Raw genomic sequence first — 27,945 nt, 5'->3', positions numbered from 1 at the left:
CATTAATAGCCCATCTGAAAGACCACTGCATCCTCTGTAGGTGTAAGAATAGTCTGCTGTAAGGTCAGGAGATGAGATCAACTCCTCAACAGAAAATGTTGTCTAACCAGGAACCAAGATGGCCCTTCCCAGGATGCTGATGAACCACCAGCACATTCTTTGATTTTCCTCACCCTGTGAGTAAGATCACTGAGCCTTCCTGACAGAACTATTAATTAATATATCAAATAATTACTATTTTTATGTTAGGTGATATGCAACAAGTATTTTAACTCAGGTCCAAAGAGCTCAAATTAATTTCAAAGACACCTTTTAATGGGTTGCAAGGGGATGAGGACTGGAAAGGGGTGTTTGACCTTTTGGATAAAGCAGCACACCTGGTTCCAGCCCTCACTGTCAAATCCTGTTTCATTGAGATACGGGTTCAATTCAACTGGGTGTGCTGTGCTACGGTTATCTAATTCTCTGTGACTGAATGGCTTTTAAAAAATGGTAAAACAGAAACACTTTATCTAATTAAAACTTTTTTCCCATCACAAAAAGCTTATTAGCCATTAGAATAGATGACAATGGAAGTTCTGCTATCTCCTTCCCATGAGAACCTAAAAAGCCATCTATTCAGAATCCCCTAGGTGTACGTGCATGTGGACACAGGTCCAGTGGACACCCATGGGTGTCTCTTAAGGAGACTGTGCCCATCACTGCCCAGGTGTGCTTGCCATCATAGGAAGTCAGAACAACACTGTGGTTGGAACCACAGACATGTAACAGGAAAATTTAAATTCAAATCCTGGCTTTTGTCACTTACTAGCTCTGTGACATTGAGCAAATTAATTAACCTCTCCAAGTGTATTTCCTTACTTGTCGAATGAGTAGAGTAATCGCATCTATTCCATGAAGTTGTTGTGAGAACTGAATGTAATGAAGGATGTAACAGGCAAGGTACCTGTCACTCCATAGGAGCTCACTACATGAATATTGTTAGCATTATCATCATCACCAAAGGGAGGGTCTACTGAGGAACAAAATACTTTAGACCAGTGCTTCTCAAAGTGCAGTTCCCAAACCAGCAGTCTGTATATCACCTGGGGACTTCCTAGAAATGAAATTTCCCCTCCACTCCATCTCCAACCCCAGACCTGCTGAATCAACCCCTCTGGTGAGGGGCACAGGAATCTGTTTTAATAAGCCCTCTAGTAATCCAAGGCATACTAGAGTTTGAAAACCACTGATCTAATACCATTATTTGTTGAAGACTCTTGCAAACATTTGCCACCAGAAAGCCTTAATTTTTCAGGAAGGCTGCTGAAATTTTGTGGTTTTTTTATTGACTGAGAACAATTAACTTGAAATCTAGCCTTGACTGTAGTCTATCAACCATTGATGCTGAACAGTCTGATGCCCTACTAGCCTTTAAGTGCAGTGAAGACAAGATTGTCATTTGTCATTTCTGTGTTCCCTAGCATCTCACACTGTCTGACAAGGTGTAAACACTCGATAAATATTCATTGCCTGAACAATGAATGAAGAGTTAGGAGAAAGACCAGAGATGATTACAGCATTCAAACAGCAGATAAATTCGCATTTCAGGTCATCTAACTTAGGATTTTGTTTAAAAACGCTTGCTTTCTAAAACTCAGGGGAGGCTTATTTGTTTGACTTAGTCAGCAACTTCACTATATCTTATAAAAATGTATGACTTCCAATTGAAATTGAAAAAAAGGATTAACAGTGATTTTAAAACCTCAAATAACTAAATTCCCAATGAAATTGAATTTGGGACAGTACTCAGCTTGTGGGTTAAAGAGGTAACAAAAAGAAAACAAATGGACAGAAAGGATTTTAGTTGTTGTTTTAAATGCAATTCTGAGGCTACATCCTGGAAATAAAGAGAGGGGAATTGCTTTCTCCCTCTATTTATGCATATATATTATAGTAGAAGCAGAAATGATTATTTATAGCCTGAAGCATGACAAAATTGAGATTAATCAAAGGAAGGTAAATAGACTATACTGAATATAATTTATTAAGGTAGGGAATTATAAAAAGTTTGTGTTAGGAAGGTCTTAATAATTCTATATTTCAATTAATCTGCATATCTCATTAGACACACATTCTGTTAATTAAAATTTAACATATTTAGAAAGCAACAGTCATATTATCAAGCTGAAGCACCATATCTTCGTATAGAAAAATGTCTTTTCCTGTAAGAATTAGTACATAAAACTCACATCCACAATTCCAGGAGGCATAGGAAAATTAAATGCAGTTTGGCATTCATCCACACCTACAGATTGTATAGAAAAATATTAAAGGAATAAAAAAAATGTGTCAGAGGCAGTAATGCCAGGATCATCCATATTTATTTTGCTTCTTGCATCTGACCATCTATCAATGTGAATAGCCCTCAGTAAAAATGAATCGTTTTATCAATATTCCCAGCAAAACATTTGATTTCATCAGTGTAAGATCTACTGTCACCAACCTTGAAAGTCTGGTCTCCTGGCCCTGGGATGCCACCTTTCTTGGAGATTTGACACAGAGAATGAATGAAAAGCATATATTATTTGCAGCAGCTCTGTACACTAGAGAAAGAGAAAAACTGGGTGACTGACAGAAATTCCTTGGTGGCACTTGATGAAAAAATGCAAGGATAACTAATGAATTAATAGGGACATTGGAGCTATCATTTTTTGCTTTTGGCTTAGGAGTAGTGGAAGATCCTCAGGCACTAAAGGAGCACCATCCATTAACTTATAAGTAGGCTGAGGAAGAAAAGGAATATCCTAAAGAGCTTAACTTACTCTCAAGGAGAACTTACTGACTTCATTCATTCATTCATTCATTCATTCATTCATTCCTCTGTAATTTTGTATTTGGGTGCACCTTTAGATGTACTTCATTATTTAAGAAGTAGAACAACAGAGTCACCCACGTTCCCCTCCCTTAATTCATTTTTGAGAAAATGTCTGTTAAATACCTCAAATGAAAAAAAAAAAAGAAATAAAACAACTGACTTGCCCATTTTTCTATACATTCTATTGATACCTTTTTAGTGATTGCAAAATCTTCAAGGATTTCCTTCTTGTAAGACATTTAGAGAATCTGTCTTCATTCTCCAATCTTTCTGGAATTAATAAAAATCATTTTTAAATGTTCCTCTTTAAACATTTTACAATGTTTCCACCCTTTATTTTTCTACTAACAAGATTATTTATACCCTATACCAGCAATGTTTACAACTATGTGATGATGGGGGGAAAATCATTAATAACTTCATGTTAAAGAGTCACATGCCTGCTGAATTTTGGTACAGTCAGGGAGAACATAAATTCCTCATGCTGGAATTGAGGAATCTGTGAGTTGGAAGGATGCAAAGGTTATCTAAGAACAAAATGCTTCAACCTCCACCTGCATGTAATGACTCCCAAAGCTCTGTCTGCAACCCAGTCTCCTTTATGAGCTTCAGGCTAGACACAGAGCTGCCTTTCTGACACCATCACTCTGATGGCATAGAAGTCTGCATGGCCTGTTTCAAAGGCTCAGCACTCAAGTGCGCACGCGCGCTCACACACACACACACACACACACACACACACACACACACACACTTGGCATCTGCCACCAAGAACATGAAATAGCCTTTTAAGAGTGGGTCTCTGTGTGAGAAATGAGTCAGGTTCTCAGTGTAGAAACAGACTCAAAAGATGTCTGGGCACGTGTTTTCTTCCGTGTCTGTTTCTAATGCTGACCGATGCTGCAAATAGCAGCTGACAATCCTAGCCCCTCCCAAATGCCTGCAGTGCAATTAGGGCTGTCCTCACCACCCATTTCCCTTGCTGGCAATTATATTACATGCTTAAATGAAATGATGAGTAAACAGAGGTGTTGTGGAGGAACCTTATTTACCAGTTCTCAGAAACTACACACTTGACCCAAACAATACAACTAGCAGTTGATAACTTTAGAATTACTCACTATAACCTCACCAGAGTCTGGGATGAACTTCAGGCAACGAACAGTTAGGCAAAAATAGGAAAAGATTATAGTACAGAGACTGACAGATTGCTGATGCTGTCATGGGCTGGGACCTATCTTTGATGTATGCAAGGTATTCCTGCTGTAACAAGGGTCTTTTTAATTACACTTAATAAATCCCCTCTTGTTTAAACAACTAGGATTAGGTGATCAACATTGTTCCTTTTGTTTTAGCAACCTACAAGATGAAAAATGAACTCAAATGGCCTGGAGGGAGGGAATAAATCAGGCTGTATGATTTAGGCCTAATAAAAAGCCCTTTAAGAGATCACAGTGGTTATACATGTTCCGCAGGCACCTGAAGTTTACTGCGGCCAAACCACTTATCATCTTCCTTCTGAAACACCCTGCTCCACTTCCTACTGCCATCTCTCTATGACTGGTACCATCCGTCCAACCACATCCAGACACCATGTCCTAACATTTCTAAATCCTATTTGGATTCATCACTCTGAGTTGTTATGTCAGATAAGGAGGTGAAAGTGGGCATTTAGTAGGTGAGGCAAATTGAAAGATGGAATGGACTACCATGGAGGGGGCAGGTGAAGTCAGGAGGCAGGTGGTAATGACCTTCAAAGAGTCCTAGGTAGGGGGTTAGAGGCACAGTCGCACTGGATGTATTCTGAAGACAAAGTGCATATGCCTGTTGGCCCCTTACCTGCTCCCAACATTCTCCTATGAGGGCAAACCAAGATCATTTAAATGGTTCAGACAGGGCTGAAGAGCAGCAAGTTGATGTGGTTCATGTTTAAAACCCAGACTTTCCACTGTGTAGTAATAGCTAAGCTCATTAGCTGAGTGAGAGAGACTGGGACATGAAGGGATTCCCTAGAAACATAGAGGTCTGAAAGTCTCTCTGTGGGAATGGAGATGGAGTTGCCCAGGGACACACAAGCAGTCTTGAGGACCTCACTGGAGCCAGGGACCACTCACTTGTTTTAACACCATTATACTTGGGTGTGTGGTTTTCTTCAGTGTTGCTGAACAGTTTCAGGAATAGAGGAAGCAGATTTCCAGAGTAATACAAACTTTGGCATTAACAAAGCAGGTATGGTAGTTACACAACAAGGTAAAGGAGCAAGGAAGAAGCCAATGGAACCATTCATGGCATAGGTCCAGGTTAGAGAAGACAGGAAGGTGTGATGGTTACTTTTATGTTTTGACTTGGTTGGGCCATGGCACCCAGATACTTGGTGAAACATCATTCTGGATGTTACTGTGAAAGGGTTTTTGGATGACATTAACATTTAAATAAATGGACCTTGGGTAAAGCAGTTTGCCCTCCATAATGTAGATAAGCCTATTCACTTGACTGAAAGCCTGAATACAACAAAAGACTGACCTCCCTAAGCAAGAGAGAATCCTGCCAACAAATAGTCTTTGGAGTTGAATCACAACATCAGGTCTTCCATGGATCTCCATCCTGCCAATCTACCCTACAGATTTTGGATTCACCAGCCTCCATAAGTGTGTGAGCCAATTCCTTAAAATATACCTCTCTCCATGCAACTCAGCCATCATGATATATCACATTAACAAAATGAAAGACAAAAATCATATAACCATCTCAAGAGATGCAGAAAAAGCATTTCACAAAATCCAACATCCATTCATGATAAAAAGCTCTAAACAAAGTGGATATAGAGAGAACATAACTCAACACAGTAAAGGCCATATATGGCAAATCCACAGCTAACATCATCCTTGGTAGTGAAAACATGAAAGTTTTTCCTCTAAGATCAGAAACAAGACAAGGATGTCCACTCTCATCACTTGTATGCAACATAATACTTGAAGTCATAGCCACAGCAATCAGACAAAGAATGGAAAGGGAAGGGAAGGGAAGCGAAGGGAAGCGAAGGGAAGGCAAGGGAAGGCAAGGGAAGGGAGAAAATACATCCAAATTGGTAAGGAAGAAGTCAAACTTTGCAGATGGAATAACACTATATATAGAAAACAATAAAAGCTCCACCAAAAGAACTATGAGAACTAATAAGTGAATTCAGTAAAGTTGGAGGATACAAAATTAATATAGAGAAATCTGTTTCTTTATACTAATAACAAACTAGCAGAGAGGAATTAAGGAAATGAACCCATTTATAATTGTATAAAAAAGGATAAAATACCTAGAGATAAATTTAACCAAGGAGGTGAAAGACGTGTACTCTAAAACTATGAGACCAATAAAAGAAATTGCAGATGACACAAACAAATGGAAAGATATACTGTACTTATGGATTGGAAAAATTAATATTGTTAAAATGTCCATACTATCCAAAGCAATTTACAGATTCAATAAAATTCCTAACAATTATCAATACCATTTTTCAAAAAAATAGAATAATCCTAAAATTGGTTTGCAAGCATAAAAGACCCCAAATAGCCAAAGCAACTTTGATAAAGAACAAGAAGGATGGAGGTATCACACTCCCAGATTTCAAACTATACTACAAAGCTGTAGGAATCAAAACACTATGGTACTGGCATAAAAATAGACACATAGAGCAATGGAACAGAATAGAGAGCCCATAAATAAATTCATGTTTATACGGTCAATCTGACAAAGGAGGAAACAATATACAATGGGAAAAAGAGAGTGTTCTTCAATAAATGGTGTTGGGGAAATAACAGCTACATGCCAAAGAATGAAACTCAACCACTTTCTTATATGATATACAAAAATAAACTAAAAATGGATCAAAGACCCAAATGTAAAACCTGAAACCAAAAAACTTGTAAAGGAAAACATACACAGTAAACTCATAGACATTGGTCTCAGCAATATTTTTCTGGATTTGTCTCTTCATACAAGAGTAACAAAAGCAAAAATAAACCATTGGGACTACATAAAACTAAAAAGCTTTTACACAGCAAAGGAGATAATCAACAAAACAAAAAGGCAATCTACTGAATGGGAGCAAATATTTGCAAATGATATATCTTATAGGGGGTTAATGCCCAAAATATATAAAGAACCCAATCAACTCGACATCAAAAAAAAAAAAAAAAACACACAATCTGATTAAAAATGATCAGAGGACCTGCATAAACATTTTTCCAAAGATGATGGTGAAATGGTCAAAAAACACATGAAAAGATGTTCAACATCACTCACCATCAGGGGAATGCTAATCAAAATCACAATATCACTTCACACTGTCACAATTGCTAGTAGAAGAGAAAAGGGAACACTTGTATAATGCTGGTAGAAATGTAAATTTGTGCAATCACCAATGAAAACAGTATGAAGTTCTCAAGAACTTTTAAATAGAAATATCATACAATCCAGCAATTCTACTTCTAGGAATTTACCAAAGAAAATAAAAACACTAATCAAAAAGATATATGCAACCCCTGTGTTCATTGCAGCATTATTTACAATAACCAAGATATGGAAGCAGATGAAGTATCCATCAATAGGTGAATGGATATAGAAGATGTAGTATATATACACAATGAACTATGACTCAGCCATAAAAAAGAATGAAATCTTGCCATTTGGAACAACACGGATGGACCTAGCAGGTATTATATGCTAAATAAAAAAAATAGAAACAGATTCTTTTATTTTTAATGTTTATTTATTTTTGAGACAGAGAGACAGACAGAGCATGAGTGGGGGAGGGGCAGAGAGAGACCGAGACATAGAATCCAAAGCAGGCTCATGGCTGTGAGCTGTCAGCACAGAGCCTGACACAGGGCTTGAATGCACGAACATGAGATCATGACCCGAGCCAAAGTCAGCCACTTAACTGACTGGTCCACCCAGGCGCCCCAATAGAAACAGATTCTTAAATATAGAGAACAAACTAGCAGTTGCCAGAGTGGGGTAGGGGTTGGGGAAATTGGTGAAGGGAATCAAGAGGTACAAACTTCTAGTTAATAAAAAAAATAATTTTTTTTACTCCCATGAGGGGATGTAAAGGATAGCATAGGGAATATAGTAAAGAATACTGTATTAACTTTGTATGATGACAGATGGTAACTATACCATGGTGAGTATTTTGTAATATATATAAATGTCAAATCACTATGTCATACATCTCAAACTAACATTATATGTCCATTGATATGTCAATAATAAATAGATAAATCACCTCTCAGCTGATCATTAGACAGATAGGAAGATATAGCTACATCCACCTATCCATCTACCTATATATACTCACACTTTATTAATTCTGTTTATCTGGAGAATCCTAACTAATATAGAAGGTAAGTCCAGAGAGAGAGGAACGACTTTATTAAGAGACATCAAGGCATTGGGAATCCTGAAAAGCAACTTTAGTGAGGGTAAGGGATCATGAGAACAGGAAGGATGGTTAAGTAACTACATTCAGAGCTAGGAGAGTTTCAGATTTCAGATGGAGAGTGGATGTAAATGAGAACAAAGTCAGAGGAGTGAATGCAGAGAATGTGGAAAGTGAAAAAGCCCTTGAGGCTCAAGAGCTGCACACTAAAGCAGTAAACTCAGTGCATGGGCTTGGAATGAGGAAAGAAGACTGTGAGCCAGGGCATCAGTAGACAGGCAAAACTGCCTGCTAACATTTTCCAATGGTTCTTTATCATCTGCAGAGAAAGTCTAACTCCTTCACATGGTAGGAAGTGCTTCATGATCTGGCCCTTTGCACCTTTCCAGCTCATCTCTGCTCAGTCCCATCCCAGCCACACTGACCTTTTTGTCTGTGATCTGGAAGTTGACCAAGTTCTTGGCCTTCTAGCTTTTGCACACCCCATGCTTCTTGCAGTTCTTGGTAGGGCAATTCACCCCTCAGCGTGTTTCTCTCTCTCCATACTGGCAGTTTCAAATGAAGCCAAAACAAATCCTCACCTTGACAAGTACTCCTAGTAAACCAAAGACCATCTGAGCAATAGTCTCTCTCTTTTTTAAATGTTTACTTATTTACTTTGAGAAAGAGAGAGAGAGAGAGAGAGAGAGAGAGAGAGAGAGAGAGAGAGAGAGAGAGAGAGAGAATCCCAAGCAGGTTCCATGCTGTCAGCAAGGAACCCGACGTGGGGTTCAATTTCATGAACCCATGAGATAATGACCTGAGCCGAAATCAAGAGTCAGACACTTATCTGATAGCTACCCAGGTGTCCCATAGGCAATAGTCTCTTAAAAGGTCAGGAAAACTTCTTCCTATGCTTAGTGATTAGTTACATCTTGAATGAAGAAAACTGCACTTTTCTGTGGAACTGCAGGTACTACAAATCCTTTAAAAAGTTTCAGGCTGCTCTGCAAATGACATCAGATAAAGGGTTAGTATCCAAAATCTATAAAGAACTCATCAAACTCAACACCCCAAAACCAAATAATCCAGTGAAAAAATGAGCAAAAGACATGAATAGGCACTTTTCCAAAGAAGACATCCAGATGGCTAACAGGCACATGAAAAATGCTCAACATCACTCATCATCAGGGAAATACAAATCAAAACCACAATGAGATGCCACTTCACACCTGTCAGAATGACTAACATTAACAACTCAGGCAACAACAGATGTTGGCAAAGATGTGGAGATGGAAGAACCCTTTTGCACTGCTGGTGGGAATGCAAACTGGTGCAGCCACTCTGGAAAACAGAATAGAGGTTCCTCAAAAAATTAAAAATAGAACTACCCTATGACCCAACAATTGCACTACTAGGTATTTATCCAGAGGATACAGGTGTGCTGTTTTGAAGGGGCACATGTACCCGAATGTTTATAGCAGAGCTATCGACAATAGCCAAAGTATGAAAGGACCCCAAATGTCCATCAACAGATGAATGGATAAAGAAGATGTAGTGTGTATATGTATATATATATATATATATATATATATATATATATATATATATATACTATATGTAGTGTGTGTGTGTATATATATATATATTACAGTATAAAACACACACAATGGAATATTGCTTAGCAATCAAAACTCATGCAATCTTGCCACTTGTTACAATGTGGATGGAATTAGAGTGTATTATGTTAAGCTAAATTAGTCAGAGAAAGACAAATACCATATGACTTCACTCATATATGGAATTTAAGATACAAAACAGATGAACATTAAGTGAAGGAAAGCAAAAATAACATAAAAACAGGGAGGGGGACTAAACATAAGAGACTCTTAAATATATAGAACAAACTGAGAGTTGCTGGAGGGGTGCTGGGTGGGGGGATGGGCTAAATGGGCAAGGGGCATTAAGGAAGACACTTGTTGGGATGAGCACTGGGTGTTATATGTAGGGGATGAATCACTGGATTTTACTCCTGAAATCATTATTGTACTATATGCTAACTAACTTGGATATAAATTTTTAAAAATAAGTAAATTTTTAAAAAAAGTTTCAGGTTCTTCAATCTCAATTACATCCTAGGATTTGAGCTTTCCAGGTTTAATTCAGGTAGTATCAGAAACTGTATTAATTAATCACAAAGATGACAAACAGACAGCAGCAGGTGGCAACAGGTGGACTCACATCCAAGCTCTTAATTTTTTGCATACTATTGTCCATTGCCATGTCTCTACCAGACTTCCAATTCCAATGTTTAGTGCAAATATATGCTTTGTGCATTGATTTCTTTTCCTGTTTTTTTTAATTTTCTCTCTATAGCCTCTCTTGAACTTAGTGCTCTATTTAAAAAATGGTAAATACAACATGAACTTGGTTTTTACCTTTAAAGCATGAGGTAGTTCATTAAATAGGCGAGCGGATGGATGTTAATCGATTACACTTGATTCACAGCTTTCCAAGTGATACCCGGATCAGAGACCGTGCCAGTAAACTTTAAGGAACCAGGAGCTCTGATTTCTTTCCTTGGCCCTGAAAAAAAGTTAACCCCTTTTGTTCATTTTCTTCCCTCCATAAAGATGGTATGCGGGTGGGGGGAGACTTCAGGGGACTAGTGTGACTCCATTCCAAGTGGCCACCCTTGTGTGTTCACTCTGAGTGGTCCTAGTAACTCAGACAGCAGCATCATTATATAGTCGCACCAATGGTCAGTGTCTTCCACAAGTGACCCTTCTTTTAACAAATAAGGTAGGTGAGGCTCTAGGGGTAGAAATAAAGTACGATTTCTGTTTTCCTTAGACTAAATGCTCTCCTTCCTTAATAAGCTTCTCCCTATTCACAGCAAAATTGAAAACACAGCCTTTTCCTGATGACCAGATGGCCCAGCAGATTTAATCACTTCAAGCACCCCGCACTTCCTCTTCACTACCCTCCGTGGTGGGGAAATCAGAGGCAAACTCCTTATTTCTCCCAGATGCCAACCTCTCTCAAGTGCTTCCCTCAATCATTATTTTTAAAATACCAGAGCAATGGAGTTGGGAGAAAGCAGCATGTCTTTAAAGCTATAAAAGAAAACCAATCTTCAGAGGAGAGTAAGAATAAGTGAAAAAGAAGTCAAAGTTATATTCTTCATTAATATTTAATTTAACAAGGACGCCGCTTACATTTATTTTAGCTTACCTGGTATTGTTGTTTAGATTAAAATTTTCCTTCAAATTCACATTGAGGTCTTCAGTGAGTAAAGCAAAGAAATTCTGATGGATAACGTAGGGCAATATGAATAGAATCTTACTCACGTCATTGATATCCACTTAATACTGTGGACTGTTTCAGCTAATAAAAGCTTATCATGATTCCTGAGTTTCTTTTGGCATATTTTCCTTTGATAGCCTTATATAGGTAGTTTATTAAATGGGCAAGGGGCATTAAGGACATTTAGGCAAAGGGCATTTACTTCCTGTTTCTTCCACCTGAAAAGATGGGTACCTTAGGCTTACCAATACATGAAAAAATACAGGAAAAGAAATTCATGTGGGTAAGCTACATTCCAGCACAGATAAATTAACTACACGAAAGGAGATTTTCTCCACAGTTTGGTCTCTTATGTCATCAGGAAATCAACCCTCGACCCCATCCTCAAACCAATTTTAAAGATGGTAACTAATGTTCTCATTTACATGGGAATTGATAACTCCTTCAATAATTGCTTAAAACAATAACATGTGAAGGTTGCTATGAATTGTCAAGGAAAATTAATTTGCAGGAGGGATTTTTATTAACAGAGTTGTGAAGTGAAACAAAAAAGGAAGTGGCAGCACCTCTTCTGAATTTGGAAAATATGCTCTTAGAAAATGTGCAAGCAAGTCACATACACACTTGTTTCTAAAAGCTCAGGACACTAATGCATTCTAAAAAGCATGGCTATAAAGCCATCATTCAGAAATAAAAGTGGATTCTACAGGTTCCAGCCTAAATGGTTAGATGGCATATTTTCCTATCCTTCCAATATCTAATTTTATAAAAAAGCAACTTGACTAAATAGCTCCTGTGTCTTATTCTCTGCTAACAGGAAGTGATTATAATGAATCTCCATTTTTGATATTCCTTGCAAAATGTAACTAACTGAAAGCCTTAGACATATACAAAAAGCTTGTTTATACAAAAATTCCTTCCTAAAAAGGATAAAAAAATCTCCCTGATTCAACAGAAAACAATTAGTTACTAATTAAAGACAGTAAAATCTTTCTCTCCTCACCACAAAAAGACATAAACTAATGAAAAGTTTTGATATTTTTGCTTATTGGTGATTTTATATACACTATTTATAAAAATTGGTTAGTGTGGAGACTAAATAATGTTAACTGTTTCAAGCAACAGTCTGAATGCTAAATAAAGGGTAAGGAGCTAGATACAGAGTGATGTTTTTTCCTCTTCTGAAAAACACATCAAGCCTGGAACTTGAACTACAGGGTCATAGAATATTTACTTTAAAACTTTCTAGTCAGTAAAAAACATTTTCCTTGGTGCAAAGGAGCAAACATGACCTAACATTCCCTATAAATCTTGAGCAAGGAAAATAGGGTGTAATAGAAAAGAAAAAGCACAGATTTTAGTTCCTAAAATAAACTTTATGCAATCACAGGAAGCATTTAGATCCCCTTTTTTTTTTTCTCCTCTTGCAGGAAAATGAAACAATCTCTGGGCCACAGGAAATAACACAAGTTTTAGAAAATCCCTGTGGTATGAAAGAAAAACTTCAAGTAGATCTTTTCTGAGTCCCATGAATGACGTAAAGGACGACAGATGTTCAAAGACTCAGGGACTTCAACCAGAAGTCAGTGGTGGTGCCGGCACTGGGACAACTCCATCTGAGGTGCAGGAAAATAGGACAGCACAGACTCACGCACACAAACTATAATCAATACATCTGCACACAACTAATTCCTGGCTGCATTTTGGCAAAAAGATCAACTGCAGGAGGAGTGAGGACGGCAAGAAGTGCAGAAGAAAGGAGGCATAGGAGGGGCGGGGTGGAGAGAAGAGAGAGCGGATGGGACCATTTTATTTTAGAGTGCCAGCAGATTTTACTAACACTGAGTAAAAAAAGTATGGGCATTTCAATAATTGATGGGACAATTTAAAAGAAATCAATTCATAACTGCAGATATAACCGGTATGCAAAAATTCATATCATAATGTAACTGGGTAGAAGAAAAGGTTTATAATGTTTTAATTAAACTTAATTACAGGTGTCAAGAGAATAAATCCTGTAATCTCTACTTTCTGCCTTAAAAGTATTTTCTCTTAGAATACCCCGTTAGGAGGGTATTTTTGGCATTGCTACATAGGGCACATTAGTAGGCAAATATTTTTATAATCTCATAGAAGATTTATCAATTAAATCCTTCTTGGGATGAAAGGTCAAAAAGTAGGGTAAATCAGGAAGTATTTCAGATTTTCTTCTCCCTTTGTGGCTTTAATGAAAAAACGGATACCACAAAACCTTCTGAAGACCATCTGTGTTGTAACATTCCATGACCATCCCTTGAATTTAACAGGTCTTAACTAGGATAATAAAATAAATTGCATTCAGTACATTAAAAATGCAGTTTTACATGACTTTGTAGACTACTGGGTTTTGGCAAGAGTAATTAGGCAGAATGAACTGTTTAATCATTTACAGTGTCAAAACCTTTCACTTCATTATGTTCTCCTGTTTATAATCCCACGGCCATCACCCTTCTCCAGCCCTGGTTCCCTCATGGTTGCATTCCTGTGATGGTTCTCCAGCTGGTCTCCCCGTTTTCCCTGATTTCTTTAGTGAACGTCGCTCCCTCACGGCCCCGTCCTATCACTGCCACCACCTCACTTCCTACATGTGGCTGGGTCAATCTTTTAAAAATATGGCTTCCGTAAGTCACTTCCAGAGTCAAGAACTCATGACAGCCAGTTTCTTGGTAATCTTACAGAGATAGCTGACTCATGCATATATAAATGTGTGTGTGTGTGTGTGTGTGTGTGTTTTAATGCAAATTGTAGCATTATACATGCACTTCTTTTAACAATGTAATCCAGTTGTCATTCCATTTAGAACATAGAGGGTTGCTTTATTCTGAGAGCTGCATTGCATTTTCTTTCTTTTTTTTTTTTAATTTTTTTTCAACGTTTTTTATTTATTTTTGGGACAGAGAGAGACAGAGCATGAACGGGGGAGGGGCAGAGAGAGAGGGAGACACAGAATCGGAAACAGGCTCCAGGCTCTGAGCCATCAGCCCAGAGCCTGACGCGGGACTCGAACTCACGGACCGTGAGATCGTGACCTGGCTGAAGTCGGACGCTTAACCGACTGTGCCACCCAGGCGCCCCTGCATTGCATTCTCTTGTATGGCTGTTCTACAGTTTATTTAACAAGTCTCTATGTGAAGGAAAATGGATGGTTGAGTAGAAGGACGAAATATATTTTTTCTCCAAATTATAATTTTAAGGTTGTATTTCATACAAAGAATATGTATGAGTTAAGAAATAAAACAATACCTATGACCCCACTCACCCTCCCAACTTAAAAAAATAAAAACAACTAGTTTACCAGATCTGTAGCTATCTTTGTCTTTCTTTCCTGCCTTATGCCTCACTGGCACCATAGAGTAACACTTGATTTTAATGTATATCATTCCCACAGGTTTTTAGGAAAATTTAATCACACATATCATGTATTACTTTTTTTTGAACTTTATAAAATGGTAGGCTATAGTCTTCTATAACTTGCCATGTTCATACATTATGTTTCTAAGATTAGTCATTCAAAAACATTTTTTTAGCGTTTATTTATTTTTGAGACAGAGACAGACAGAGCATGAATGGAGGAGGGTCAGAGAGAGAGGGAGACACAGAATCTGAAACAGGCTCCAGGCTCTGAGCTGTCAGCACAGAGCCCAACTATCTGCAGTTCATTATCAAGGCTGCATAATATTCTACTGTATGACTATACTACAAGGAATTTATTCATTCTTTTGTTACAGTTGGGTTATTTGCAGATTTTTGCTACTCTGAATAGCACTGCTATGAACATTTCCATCTGTGTCTTCTGACGCGCATGTGTAAGGAATCCTCTTGGAAATGCCAAGAACAGAGTAGTAAATTATGTGACTGTATTATTACAACAATGTGTTCTCCAGAGTGGTTGTTTACCATTTTACCAGAAATGTCTAAGACACGTCCCTTTCAACACTGGTTGTAAGACTTTTTAATTTTTACAATCCAGTGAGTATGAAATGGCATCTTGTTGGTTTTGATTTGTATTTTCCTGATTACTACCAGGATTGAGCTTATTTTGTTTATTGGCCATTCACATTTTCTCTTCTGTGAAATACTTACTTTCCATTGCCTAGCTTTCATTTAAGTTATGTTTTTTCCTTATTGATTTATTTGTAGTTGTTCTTATATTACTCCAAATAACTAATTACAGGTGCTACAATACGTTCTCTCAGTTTATGACACGTCTCATTTTTTACATGATGTCTTTTACTGAAGGGATATTCTGAATTTTAATGCAGCCCAATTTATCAAACTTTTCTTTTATGATTAGGGCTGTTTGTATCTTGTTTAAGAGATTCTTCCCTCCTAAGGTCACAAAGGTCCCATGTTTTCTTCAAAATTTTACCTTTTTTAAACAACATTTTTTTTTTAATTTGAGAGAGAGAGAGAGAGAACATGCGTGCAAGTGGGGGAGAGGGGCAGAGGGAGAGAGAGAGAGAGAACATGCGTGCAAGTGGGGGAGAGGGGCAGAGGGAGAGAGAGGGAGAGAGAGAGAGAGAGAGAGAGAGAGAGAGAGAGAGAATCTTAACCAGGCCCCATGCTCTGCACAGAGCCTTGCATAGGGTTTGATCCCACAACCCTGGAATCATGACCTGAGCTGAATCAAGGGTTGAATGCTCAATTGACTGAGCAACCTACGTGCTCTATTATTTTACCTTCTAAAGTTGATTTTTATATGGCATGAGGAAGGGATCCATTCTTTTCCACATGTCCCAGCATTATTTCCTCAGTGATTTTGTCATAAATCAAGCACTCATATATGTACAGACTATTTCTGGGCTCTCTTATTTTGTCAATTTTCTATCCTGTGTTAATAACAAACTTTTAATTACTATAAATTCATAGTAAGTTTGCTATCTGGTAAGTCAAGTTGCTTTCCTCCCCCTCCTCCTCCCCCACCTCCTCCTCTTCCTTCTAATTTTCCTCTTATGCAGGAGTTTCTCAGCTATTCCTGCATCTTTGCTCTTCATATAGATATTTCAATCAGATTGTTATGCTTTATTAAAAGGGACAATTATTTTTCATGGATTGCATTTTTGTGCCTTTTAAATTTTATTGGGAAGGTATGTATTATAAATTAAAGAATAATGTAAATGAATCTTATGACTGCCCATTGTGTCAAGATCAATGAGAACTTCATGGCATTTCAGGCCCTCTATAATCTGATTAGTTTTCCCATCCTATTATCCATTACTTCCAAATAGAAAACTACATCTCTAAAGTAGGCTAGTTTTTCCAAAACTCCCTAGTGTAAACCATAGTAAGTTCACTTACACCCTGTCTTTGCTCATATTATTTCTTCATATTAAACCACCTATTCTTCAAACCTGATTGTAGATCTTTCTCCAACCCACTTTCCTAAAAATACCAATGTACATAAAGTCAGAGGTTGGCTCTTACTAGTTTTAAATTTTACTTCATTGTGATAGTTTACTATTCCCAGTTGAAGTATGAGCTCCCGAGGGGCCACGATGGGCTACAAAAGAGTTAAAGAAATATTTTTGATGGGCTCCTCTCCACGTTAAATGGATTTTAGACTAATCACTGTTGCCAACCTTTGGAGTCCAGTCACAATAACACCTTTTTATTTGGATGTGTTGGCTTTTTTTTGTACTTGATGTACGTGGGCAACTATGATTAGTGAACTACAGGAGAAAGCCAGTGCTTAATGGAATTCATTTGCAAGGGACTTTTACAACATAATTTGAAAATACCTTCATCAGCAGAGACAGCCTAATAACATGTTCTCGTAGTGGTTTACAATGTTTCTGTATAGCTTCCCATCTGAAGAGATGATAAAGAAACAAGAGTGTGAACCATAATTAAATCCATTAGCCACAGTGTGAGAAATAATGTTTAAACAACAGTTCAACAGCAGCAACACCCATATTCTTCAAAATCTTTTCCAATGCTTAAAACAGAGATAGCTGGAGATAATTTATTGTTCCTATTATATTTCTCAATAATAAAAATTAAAAATCCTTATTGCTTGATATATTCCTTTTGTAGAAGATAAGTAACATTGCCGTAATGGCCCAAACTAATTTGCAGTAACATAAAAATTACCAAAGGCATAGGATAGGGTATGAATAAGCTGAAATAAAAACCAACAACTACGACACTTTAAATATCTATAAAAGATTACAAACAATAAAGAGCAAGTAGTTTGAAAAAATCTTCAAATAAATGACTTTTTGCCTTTTTTTTTAATTAAAGGTTATTCTTTTTTTGTATTAAACATCTTTTATGTATTATCCAACTTACCTGTTGTTACAAACCTGACGTTCCAGGGGATAAAAGTGAGCTACTTTTCAATTAATAAGTTGGGAGTATGGCACATCATTATTTATATTAGTCATTCAATTTTAGAGTTTAACAAGATTTTCAAAGCACTGATAGGCTTTACACTGAAGAATGGATTTAAATGCAATTTAAATAAAGGTTTCTGATTAGAAAAGTGGTCTATGGCCAAGTTCTATTGTCACTGTACTCCGTGGAAACTTTAAGCCAAATTATTTAAAAATAGTTTTAAATGTGAAAACAATTTGCTGCTTCAGATCACACAATAGGATGTGCAGAAGAAAAGAAAGCAAATAATTGAATTGATTATCCTTCAAATTTCAACCCGAAATCCAAACATCAATAGTCATTCAAACTAGCTCTAGAGAGAATGTTCATCTAGTTTTCAATAAGGTATCTTCAGATAGAAAAAAAAAAATTAGACTTTACAAAAGGAATTTGAAAATAACCATATACAGGCATTTAAAAAGGGCTATCTTCTTCTAAAAATATTATTCCAAAAAGTACAATCCAAAATCAGGAAGCAATTTATTAATGCATTTTTTTTTTTTTACAACTTCATTGAGGTATAACTGATGCACAATAAACTGCACATATTTAAAGTGTACAAGGTGGCTGGTTTGGCCTATGTATATACCTGTGAAATCTTCACTATAATCAAGTTATAGAGCATTTCTATCAAGTCCCAAAGTTTCCTTATTTCCTTTTTAATCCTTCCCCTCTCTCCATCCCTTTCTCCCCCAACACCCATCTCCAGGCAACCACTGATTTACTTTGTCAAGTAGTTAAGTTTGCTTTTTCTAGAATTTATATAAATGGAATTACGCAGGTTCCACTTTTTTTGTATACCTCTTTCACTCAGCATTAAGAGTTATTAATATTGTATCAATAATTCATTCTATTTTATTTCTATGAAGTATTCTATTGCATAGAGGTAGCAAATCTGGTGTGTCCATTCACCATTTGGTGGACACTTAAGTTGTTTCCAGTTTGGGATATTATGAACAAAGCTGTTAGGAATATTAATTTGTACATAAGACTTCAGCTGGATATACATTTTATTTCTTTTGGGTAAATATCTAGGAGAATAGTTAGACTGTATGTTAGTGCATGTTTCACTCTTTTAGAATATGCCAGGCTGTTTTCCAAAAGTAAATGTACTATTTTACATTTCCATCAACAGTGTATAAGATAAAGTTCCAGTGGGCCCATATTATCACCAAGATTTAGTGTGGTCAGTCTTCTTCACTGTGGCCACTTTCGTGGCTGTGTAGTGGTATCTCATTGTGGGGTTTTGCTGTGGTTTTTTGGGTTTGTGGGCATTTTCCCAGTGACTAAAGATGCTGAGCATTTTTCATGTTTTCAGTGGTATCTCTTAGTGAAGTCTCTAGCCAAATGCTTTGCCCATTTTAAAATCACGGTTTTTAGGGGGTCTTTTTAATGGGTTGTAGTTCTATATATAGTTTAGATACAACTTCTTTGTCAGATATATTTTATGTATTCTCCCAGTCTGAAAATTCTTTTAACTTTCTTAACTGTGTTTTTAAACAGCTGTTTTAATACTAAGTACAATTTAACCTTTTATAGTTTTAGAGTGATTGTTTCTATGTCCTATTTGAGAAATCTTTGCCTAATTCAAGATTCTCCTTTTAGAAGTTTCATAGTTTTAGATATTGCATTTAGATAAATTATCCATTTTAGTTTAATTTTTGTATATGTGTAGGTATAAAGTTTCATTTCTTTACAAAAAGGTTGTCTAAGTATTAAGCACACTTGCTGAAAAGATCTATTCCTCATTGAATTGCCTTGGCACCTTTCCTGAAAATCAAGTTATCATTTGGGTAATATGTCTATTTTTAAACTCTACTCTGTTCTATGGATCTATAGGTCTATCTTTACACCAAAACTACATTGTCTTGATTACTGTAGCTTTATAAAAATCTTGAAATCAGATAATGTACGTTCTCTGACTTTAATCTTCTTTATTCAAATGTGTTTTGGCTATCCTAGACCCTCTTTATTTCCATATAAATTTTAGAATCAAGTTGTCAATTTCAGCAAGAGAGTATCCCAGGATTTTGATTGGAATTGCATTGGATATAGTAGTTCCATCTGAGGAGAACAGATGTCTTAACAATATTAAGTCTTGCAAACCATGAACGTGATCTTTCACCATGTATATAAGTTTTCTTTGATTTCTTTTTTTAGTGTTTTGTATTTGTCCACATCTTATTAGATTTATATATAAATATTTAATGTTTTTTGTGCTATTATAAATTGTACTTTTTTCCACTTCCAATTATTCATTGCCAGTATATAGGAATAAAATTGATTTTTGTATATTGACCTTGCATGCTGCAAATCTGCTAAATTGATTCATTAGTTAATTTTTTGTATTTTTAGGGGTTTTTTTTCCCATGGACAATCATGTCATCTGTGAACGAAGGTGGTTTTATCTTTTCCTTTCCAACTTGTATGCTTTTATTTCTTTTTCTATTGCACTGATAAAACCTCCAGTATAACAGTGAATAAAAGTGGGGAGTTTGGAGAACTTTGCCTTGGTCCCAATCATAGGAGGAAAGCAGTCAATTTTTCACCATTAGTCATGATATTAACTGTAAATATTTTTGTAAATACTTTTTATCAGGAAGAAAAGGTTGTCTTTTATTCCTAGTTTGCTGAGAATTTTTTTTATCACAAATACATACTAATTTTGTCACTTTTTATGCATCTATTAGGATAAACATATGGTGTTTCTTCTTTAGTCTGTATGTTTAATCTGCTATTTATATTGATTGATTTTCAAATGTTTAAGCAACCTTACATTACCAGGATAATGACCACTTGGTCACAATGTATTATTCTTTTATGCTGGATTCAATTAAATAATATGTTGCCTAGAGTATCTATGGTTATGAGGAATATTTATCTGTAGTTTTCTTGTAATGTCTTTGGTTTGGTTATCAGGGTAATGCTAGCTCCAAAAACTGAGCTGGGGGCAGCACCTGGTTGGCTCAGTCAGTTAAGCCCTTGACTCCTGATTTTGGCTCAGGTCACGAAGTCATGGTCCTGAGATCAAGTGCTGCCTCCATGCAAAGCCTGCTTGGGATTCTCTCTCTCCCTCTCTCTCTGCCCCTCCCCTACTCGTACTCTCTCAAAATATGACACAGGGCTCAATCTCACAAACTGTGAGATCATGACCTGAGCTGAAGTCAAGAGTCTGATGAACACCTAACCGACTGAGCCACCCAGGCACCCCCATCTATTCCTTGAATAAGCTTTGGTAGTCAGCATTTTTCAAGAAATTTGTCTATATCATCTATGTTGTCAATTTTGTGGGCATAAAGTTTGTAATAGCTCCTTTTGTACTTTTAATGTCTGTAGGATCTTCGTGATGTTCCCTCTTTCGTTCCTGATTTTGGCAATTAAACTCGGTTTCTCTCACTTCTAAATGAATCTGGCTAGTGGTTTGTCAATTCTGTTCACTTTTCAAAACACCAGCTTTGGATTTCACTGATTTTCTCTACTGCTTTTCTTCTCAATTTCATTTGCTGCCCTTTTTTGTGTGTGTTGGATTTAATTTACTCTTCTATCACCAGGTTCTTAATAGAGAAGATTACTTTGTTGCTATGAGATTTCTTTTCTAATGTAAGCATTTAATGCCACTGTTTTCCTGTAAGCACTACTTTATGTGCATCCCACAAATGTTGATGTTTTGTTTCCATTTCAATTCAGTCAAAATATTTTATAATTTCCTTTGTTCCTTCCTTCTTGACACATGGGCAATTTAGAATTGTTCTATTTCCAAATACTTAAGAGGTTTCCAGATATCTTTCTGATATTGAATTCTATTTATTTCTTATGGTAAGAGAACATGTTTTACAGGATTTTGGTTGTTTTAAATATGTTGATATATGTTTATGACTCAGAATATGGTATATTTTGGTGAATATCCCATGTATACTTGAAAATAGTATGCATTCTATTGTTTTGGGGAGAAGTGTTCTATAAATGTTGATCATTGTTAAGGTCTTCTAATACTTTCTGTCCTTGTGCCATCAATTACTGAGAGAGGAGTATTGAAATATCTAACTGTAATTAGGGTTTGGTTTTACTTTTAGTTCCATCAATTTTTACTTCCTGTATTTCAAAGCTATTTTGTTAGGTGGACACATATTTAGGATTGTTATGTCTTCCTGGCTACTTAACACCTTTACCATTACATAATGTCAGTTTTCAGCCCTGGTAATGTGTCTTGTTCGGAAGTCTACTATGTGTGATAATACTATAGTCACTCTATTTTTCCTTAGTGTTTACATTGTATGTCTTTTCCACCTTTTACTTTTAGTCTATTTATACATTTATATTTAAAATGGATTTCTTTCAGGAAGTGTATAGTAAGTATGATCCTGCTCAATATGATAATCTTTTAATTCATAATTTGTATGTTTTGAACATTTCCATTAATTGTCATTATCGATGTTTAGATAAAAATCTGCCATCTTGCATGCTGTTTTCTTTTTGTTCTATCTGCTCTTTGTTCCTTTTATATTTCTGCTTGCTTTTGGATTAAGGATTTATGATCAAGTTTATCTCCATTACTGGCTTACTATTTAACCCTATTTAAAAAAAGCTGTTTAAAATTTACAATGTTTGGCTTAAATTAATATACAAATAATATTATACCTTTTCTTATATAAGAATCTTGTAACAGTTAATGCCCAACATATCCCCCTCATCATTTGTGTTATTGTTGTAATATATTTTACTTTTATATATGCTATAAATCCACAATACATTGCTGTTATATTTAGACACTTGTCTTTTAGGATGATGAAGAATAAGACAAGTACTTTTTATGCTTATCTTTATTTTAACCATTTTCAGACATCTTCAGTTCTTTGTATAAATCAAAGTTCCCATCTGGTGTTTTGGTATCACTGCCTGAAGAATTTCCTACAGCTTCTACTGTACTATAGTCTGCTGTTAAGGAATTCCCTCAGCTTTTGTCCAAGAACAACACAGGTTTTCCTCTTTGAATGTTTTTTTTTTCAGTGGCATAGGATTCTGGATTGACAATTTTTTAAATTTCACCACTTTAAAAATGTCCCTCTGTTGTATGTCTTGCATAGGGGAAGTCTGCTGTAATTCTTATTTTTGTTGTCTGTATATAATGTGAATTTTTCCATTTACTGCCTTTAAGATTTTCTTTTTATCTTTGTTTTTCTAGCAGTTTCAATATGTTATTTCTGTTTTAAAAATCCCACTTGGGGTTATCTGAGCTCTGTGAATTTCCCAGTTTGATACCTTTCATTTTACCAAGAGAATTCTTAGCAGTTATCTCTTTAAATATTTTGTCTGTCTCAGTGTTCCTTTCTTCTTACAAGATGCCAATTTATCCCCAGCTCTTGCTCATGTGCACACATGCACACATGTGTGCTTAACTCTTTATTCTCTTTGTCCTGTTTAACTATATCCAAGTTCATTGATTCTTCATCTGTCCAGTTTCACTGATGAGCCCAAAGGCATTCTCAATTTGTTAAATATATATATTTTTTTCCTTCTAGCATTTCTATTTTACTTGTTCTTATGGTTTCCATCTATCTGTCAAATTCCCTATTTGCTCAGGTAAATCGTCCACCTTTTCCACTAAACACTTTAACATATTATTCATAGCCATTCCTTACTTGATAGTACAAACATCTGAGTCATCTCTGTGTCTGGTTCTGTTGAGTGTTTTGTCTGTTGATAAGGGGTTGGTTTTTGTCTTTTATGTCTTACAATTTTAAAAATATTATTTTAAAATTATTGAAGTATAGTTGACATACAATTTTATATTAGTTTCAAGGGTACAACATAGTGATCCAATAATTCTATATATTACTGAATGCTCACCATAAGTGTAGTCACCATGCAAAATTATTACAATATTATTGACTATATTCTCTATGCTGTACTTTTCATCTCTGTGATTTATTTATTAATTGGAAGTTTGTACCTCATACTTTCACCTATTTTGCCCATCCCCACACCCCACTTTCCTCCAGAAATCACTAATGTGTTCTTTGTATGTATGACTCTGTTTCTGTTTGTTCATTTTTCAGATTCCACAGAAAGTAAAATTACATGGTATTTGTCTTTCTCTGACTTATTTCACTTAGTGTAACACCTTCTAGTTATATCCATGTTGTCACAAATGACAAAAGTCTCACTTTTTAAATTATATATATATATATATATATATATATATATATATATATATATATATATGTATATATATAGGCATTTGGGCTCTTTCCATAATTTGGCTACTGTTGATAATGCTGCTATAAACATTGGTGCGCCTCTGTTTCCACATCACCAACATCTATTGTTTCCAGAGTTGTTAATTTTAGTCATTCTGACAGGTGTGTGGTGATAGCTCACTGTAGTTTTGACTTGTATTTCCCTGATATTGAGCATCTTTTCATGTGTCTGTTAGCCACCTGGATGTCTTCTTTGGATAACTGTCTATTCATGTCTTCTGCTCATTTCTTAACTGGATTATTTGAATTTTTGGGGGGTGTTGAGTTTGAGAAGTTCTCTATAGGTTTTGGATACTAACCCTTTATCAGATATGTCATTCGCAAATACCTTCTCTCATGCTGTAGGTTGCCTTTTAGTTTGGTTGGTTGTTTCCTTCACTGTGCAGAAGCTTTCTATCTTGATGAAGTCCCAATAGGTCATTTTTGCTTTTGTTTCCCTTGCTTCTGGCAACGTTGTCTAGTAAGAAGTTGCTATGGCTGAGGTCAAAGAGGTTGCTGCCTAGGTTCTCCTCCAGGATTATGATGGTTTCCTGTCTCAAATTTAGATCTTTCATCCATTTTGAGTTTGTTGTCGTGTATAGTGTAAGAAAGTAGTCTAGTTTCATTCTTCTGCATGTTGCTGTCCAGTTTTCCCAACACGTTGTTGAAGAAATTGTCTTTTTTCCACTGAATATTCTTTCCTGCTTTGTCAAAGATTAGTTGACTGAAGGAAATCTTGTTTTTGCCATTTATATTCTTTCCTCTTTTATCATAGATTAATTGACCATGTAAGTATGGATTTATTTCTGAGCTCTTTATCCTGTTCCATTGACCTATGTGTCTATTTTTGTGCCAGTACCAAACTGTTTTGATTACTATAGCTTTGTTGTATGTCTTGAACTCTGGAAATGTGATACCTCCAGCTTTGTTCTTCTTTCTCAAGATTGCTTTGGCTATTTACGGTCTTTTGTAGTTCCATAAGAATTTTAGGATTATTGGGGCACCTGGGTGGCTCAGTCAGTTAAGTGACCGACTTCAGCTCAGGTCATGATCTCGTGGCTTGTGGGTTCGATACCCGCATTGGGCTCTATGCTGACAGCTCACAGCCTGGAGCCTGCTTTGGATTCTGTGTCTCCCTCTCTCTCTGCCCTTTCCCTACTCATGCTGTCTCAAAAATAAACATCTAAAAAAATTTTTTAAATTAGGATTATTTGTTCTAGTTCTGTTGTCTTATAATTTTTTATACTTAATACTGAACATCATGTGTAGAACAACAGAAATGGAGGTAAATAGTTATTTATGGCTGAAAATGCACAGGACTCTAATTTCGCTAGAAATTTAATGAACAGATCTGAGTTAATTTAGTCAACAGTTCATCTTATTTAGGTTTTATTGTTCTCATGGTTACCTTCAGTACACCACTGGCTTCAAACCTCTTTGGTATTACCTTGTGCTTAAGTTGAAAGATGGATTGCTCTACTCTTAGTTTTTGACCTCTCTATTCACATTCTTTCCCCCTCCTCCACCAGTGGACACTGCTAATGTTTCATACTTAATGCTTGCTAGCTTGCTGTGGACCAGAGGATTCTCTGTTGTCCTAATCTAATCTTAGCTCTAAGTAAGTGCTACATCCCCAAGTCTTGGTGAATGGGCTTTCTCAGTGATCCTATCCCTCCCTGAGTGATAGGATGTCTTTAATGGCTAGGGTAGGGATGGCTTCCTGTTCTCCATCATGATTAGGGGTTTTCTATGTCCTCTCCTGCAGTCAGAATGGGTCTTCATCTGAGGACAGGTTTGCTACCCTCCCCTAGTGACTTAAATGTGTTTGTTCCACAGAGAAGGAGAATCAGGTAAGGTTTTGTGTTTTTCTCCAAGCAGCAGTTACTCTCCTTCTCCAGCCCTATACTACTCAAGAAGGTTTTCTCTAATCCTCTGCCCAATGCTCAATTCTTCTCTTAGGCACACAGTCAGGTCCATAGAGAAAAGCCTAGGAGTGGGTACAAACTCTCCTCAATGAACAGCTTGTAGGGGTTCTAGATTCTCCTGTTATCCCCCACTCAGCTTTTAGCAATTTGTTAAGAGTTTTTCACTGGATTATTCTTACCTGTCTGTAGGGAGCTTAACATCTCTTCTGTGTTTTGCCAAAGGTATGCTTGCATCCTGTGTCTCCTTGGAGAGGTCTGTCTTTTCATATATCTCATACTACTTGGTTGCACTGTAACTTAGGATCTCTAGTGGGTTTAAGAAAAGTTATGATTTTGTATATCATACAGTTTTTTCTTGTTCTAAGTCAGATATGATGCTTTTCCCAGTCTTCTCCATCCTAAGCAAAACTGAAACTCTCCAATTTTTTGTTGCTGTGAACTTTACACACTGGTCCTAAAATTTATATGAAAATGAAAAAAAAATCAAGATTTGCCAAAATATTCTTGAAGAACAAGGTGATAAGAAACAAAACAGTGAGTTATTGGTGTAAAGGCAGACAAACAAACCAATGGGACAGAACAGAAAGCCCGGAAACAGATCCATAGAAACATAGACATTAATTCACAACAAAGGTGGTACTGCAGAAAAGCAAAGGAAAAAGAGAGTCCTAGTGGACAATTAGATAACTACAAGGAAAAAAATGAAATCTAATGCCTACCTCACCTAATAACAAAAAAACAATTCCAAATGAATTATAGAATGTAAGAGCAAGACAATGCTAGAACGTCTAGAAATTAATACCGGATATCTTCATGACCTTGAGGCATTGCACAAAAATCAATAATCATACAGGAAAATAATGAATTTGAATATGCTAAAATTAAGATCATTTGGTTAATCAAAACACACCATTAAAAGACTGAAAGACCAATCAGAGTGGGAAAGCTATCTGCAACACAGAACTGACAGAAATTCATAAAACACTCTAATACAATAGAAAAATAGGCAAGAGATTTGACTGGGCAGTATACAAAACAGGAAATCTAATCAGCCAATGGGTAAAGGTGCTCAATTTCATTTGTAATCAAGGAAATTCAAGTTAAAACCATAATGAGATACCACTAAACAACTACAATCCCACTTCCAGAAATAATACAACAGAAATTTAAGTACAGAACACCAATTAAATATGTACACGAATGCTCATAACAGTACAATCTGTCAAACAGTGGAATCAACCCAAATATCCATCTACAGTGGAATGGGAGAGTTGTGTATATTCAATGTAATATTCTACAGCAAATAATATGAATAGCAGCTATATGTAATAGCAGATATGGAACTCAGAAACAATACACAGCAAAAGCATTTAATATAGAGCAAAAAACTGTATAATCCCATTTAATATACATTTCAAAAACAGGTAAAACTATAATATTTAAGGGTATAAGCTTAGGTATATCAGTAGATGGTTAACTTTGTAAGGGACAGAGAGGGTAGTAATTGTGAGAAAATACTGAGGTTTCTGTGATGCTAGTGGTGATTTACCTCTTCATTTGGTTGGTAGTCACATAGGTGTCCATTTTGTAGACAATTAGCTTATATACTTTGTCTTCCATGCTTTACTATATATTTAGTATACTTCATTATAACCTCCCCATATATCTTCCAGAAAGTTTTTGGCCATTAGTGAACTTGTTGGGTTTGTTTTTTTTTTTTTTTTAATTAGAGGTGTATCATTTTTTAAAAAATCAGATTACTATTTTTTAAATTATTTTATTACTTCTTAAATTTTTTAA

At 36.1% G+C, this 27,945-nt stretch overlaps 2 long non-coding RNA genes across 2 annotated transcripts in view; one reads left to right on the top strand and one right to left on the bottom strand.

Moving 5' to 3' along the window:
• The window catches only part of LOC109500799, a 54,651-nt gene that overhangs the window by 23,571 nt on the left and 3,135 nt on the right, over positions 1-27,945 (top strand). The window contains exons 5-6 of the long non-coding RNA XR_006599495.1: positions 10-176; positions 13,004-13,194. This is a non-coding gene — a long non-coding RNA (uncharacterized LOC109500799). The remainder of the gene's footprint in view (positions 1-9; positions 177-13,003; positions 13,195-27,945) is intronic.
• LOC123386041 lies at positions 170-27,925 on the bottom strand. The gene is made up of 5 exons (XR_006599496.1): positions 26,325-27,925; positions 17,351-17,420; positions 10,706-10,853; positions 3,049-3,127; positions 170-2,585 (listed from the first exon to the last, which is right to left on the bottom strand). It is a non-coding gene; the product is annotated as an uncharacterized LOC123386041 (long non-coding RNA).

This window comes from Felis catus, chromosome B3 (genome assembly GCF_018350175.1).
Source record: "Felis catus isolate Fca126 chromosome B3, F.catus_Fca126_mat1.0, whole genome shotgun sequence".
NCBI lineage: Eukaryota > Metazoa > Chordata > Mammalia > Carnivora > Felidae > Felis > Felis catus.
Note: the sequence above shows the minus strand (reverse complement) of the source record. Positions and strands in the feature narration are given on the sequence as shown.